Source organism: Schistocerca gregaria, unplaced genomic scaffold (assembly GCF_023897955.1).
Source record: "Schistocerca gregaria isolate iqSchGreg1 unplaced genomic scaffold, iqSchGreg1.2 ptg000492l, whole genome shotgun sequence".
In the NCBI taxonomy this organism is placed as follows: Eukaryota; Metazoa; Arthropoda; class Insecta; order Orthoptera; family Acrididae; genus Schistocerca; species Schistocerca gregaria.
The window spans coordinates 816,122-818,973 of record NW_026061899.1 but is presented as its reverse complement, the minus strand read 5'-3'; positions in this window follow the sequence as shown (position 1 = coordinate 818,973).

Below are 2,852 nucleotides of genomic sequence, written 5' to 3'. Positions count from 1 at the left end.
TTTCAGAGAGAATAGCGGCCAAGTACGATCTGGCTTTAAGTCGATTCGATAACAAATGACGAAAAGGGACGGATTTCTCAGGTTTTTACTACGTATGAACACTTTTCACATTGTCCCGTGCAACTCGGCTGCTAGTCCTCCTTTTGATGCAGAATCTTAAGATCCTAGCTCATGTCCAAGGCACCAAAGGCAGCTAAAAAGTCAATAATCGATACCTAAAACTTGAATTGTACTACTTCTTACTGGCTATTACATCATCTTAGAAGCTTCATCTGTGTTCTACTATGGTGCTTTTAGTGTCTCCGCATACCGCAGCACGCGACATAGCTTTGAAGACGATAAGTACAACCGTTTCAGAGAGAAGAGCGGCCAATGTGACGATCTGGCTTTAAGTCGATTCGATAACAAATGACGAAAACGGACGGATTTCTCAGGTTTTTACTACATACGAACACTTTTCACATTCTCCCGTGCAACTCGGCTGCTAATCCTCCTTTCATGCAGATACTTAATGTCCTAGCTCATGTCCAAGGCATCAAAGCCAGCTTAAAAGTCAATAATCAATACCTAAAACTTGAATTGTACTACTTCATACTGGCTATTACATCAAATTAGAAGCTTCATCTGTGTTCTACTGTTGTGGTTTTAGTGTCTCCGCATAGCGCAGCATACGACATAGCTTTGCAGACGATAAGTACAACCGTTTCAGAGAGAAGAGCGGCCAATGTGACGATCTGGCTTTAAGTCGATTCGATAACAAATGACGAAAACATACGGATTTCTCAGGTTTTTACTACATATAAACACTCTTCACATTCTCCTGTGTAACGCGGCTGCTAGTCCTCCTTTCATGCAGAATCTTAAGGTCCTAGCTCATGTCCAAGGCTCCAAAGCCAGCTAAAAAGTCAATAATCGATACCTAAAACTTGAATTGTACTACTTCTTACTGGCTATTACATCAACTTAGAAGCTTCATCTGTGTTCTACTATGGTGCTTTTAGTGTCTCCGCATACCGCAGCACGCGACATAGCTCTGCACACGATAAGTACAACCGTTTCATAGAGAAGAGCGGCCAATGTGACGATCTGGCTTTAAGTCGATTCGATAACAAATGACGAAAACGGACGGATTTCTCAGGTTTTTACTACATATGAACACTTTACACATTCTCCCGTGCAACTCGGCTGCTAGTCCTCCTGCATGTAAAATCTTAAGTTCCTAGCTCATGTCCAAGGCACCAAACAAGGGTAAAAAGTCAATAACCGATTCCTAAAACTTGAATTGTACTATTTCTTACTGGCTATTACATCATCTTAGAAGCTACATCTGTGTTCTACTATGGTGCTTTTAGTGTCTCTGAATACCGCCGTTCGCGACATAGCTTTGCAGACGATAAGTACAACCGTTTCAGAGAGCAGAGCGGCCAATGTGACGATTTGGCTTTAAGTCGATTCGATAACAAATGACGAAAATGGACGGATTTCTCAGGTTTTTACTCTATTTGAACACTTTTCACATTCTCCCGTGCAACTCGGCTGCTAGTCCTCCTTTAATGCAGATTCTTAAGGTCCTAGCTCATGTCCAAGGCACCAAAGCCAGCTAAAAAGACAATAATCGATACCTAAAACTTGAATTGTACTACTACTTACTGGCTATTACATCAACTTAGAAGCTTCATCTGTGTTCTACTATGGTGCTTTTAGAGTCTCCGCATACCGCAGCACGCGACATAGCTTTGCAGACGATAAGTACAACCGTTTCAGAGAGAAGAGCGGCCAATGTGATGATCTGGCTTTAAGTCGATTCGATAACAAATGACGAAAACGGACGGATTTCTCAGGTTTTTACTACATATGAACACTTTTCACATTCTCCCGTGCAACTCGGCTGCTAGTCCTCCTTCTATGCAGAATCTTAAGGTCCTAGCTCATGTCCAAGGCATCAAAGCCAGCTAAAAAGTCAATAATCAATACCTAAAACTTCAATTGTACTACTTCTTACTGGCTATTACATCAAATTAGAAGCTTCATCTGTGTTCTACTGTGGTGGTTTTAGTGTCTCCGCCTACCGCAGCATACAACATAGCTTTGCAGACGATAAGTACAACCGTTTCAGAGAGAAGAGTGGCCAATGTGACGATCTGGCTTTAAGTCGATTCTATAACAAATGACGAAAACGGACGGATTTCTCAGGTTTTTACTACATATGAACACTTTTCACATTCTCCCGTGCAACTCGGCTGCTAGTCCTCCTTTCATGCAGAATCTTAAGGTCCTAGCTCATGTCCAAGGCACCAAAGCCAGCTAAAAAGTCAATAATCGATACCTAAAACTTGAATTGTACTACTTGTTACTGGCTGTTACATCAACTTAGAAGCTTCATCTGTGTTCTACTATGGTGCTTTTAGTGTCTCCGCATACCGCAGCACGCGACACAGCTTTGAAGACGATAAGTACAACCGTTTCAGAGAGAAGAGCGGCCAATGTGACGATCTGGCTTTAAGTCGATTCGATAACAAATGACGAAAACGGACGGATTTCTCAGGTTTTTACTACATATGAACACTTTTCACATTCTCCCGTGCAACTCGGCTGCTAATCCTCCTTTCATGCAGATTCTTAATGTCCTAGCTCATGTCCAAGGCACCAAAGCCACCTAAAAAGTCAATAATCGATACCTAAAACTTGAATTGTACTACTTCTTACTGGCTATTACATCATCTTAGAAGCTTCATCTGTGTTCTACTATGGTGCTTTTAGTGTCTCCGCATACCGCAGCACGCGACAAAGCTTTCCAGACGATAAGTACAACCGTTTCAGAGAGAAGAGCAGCCAATGTGACGATCTGGCTT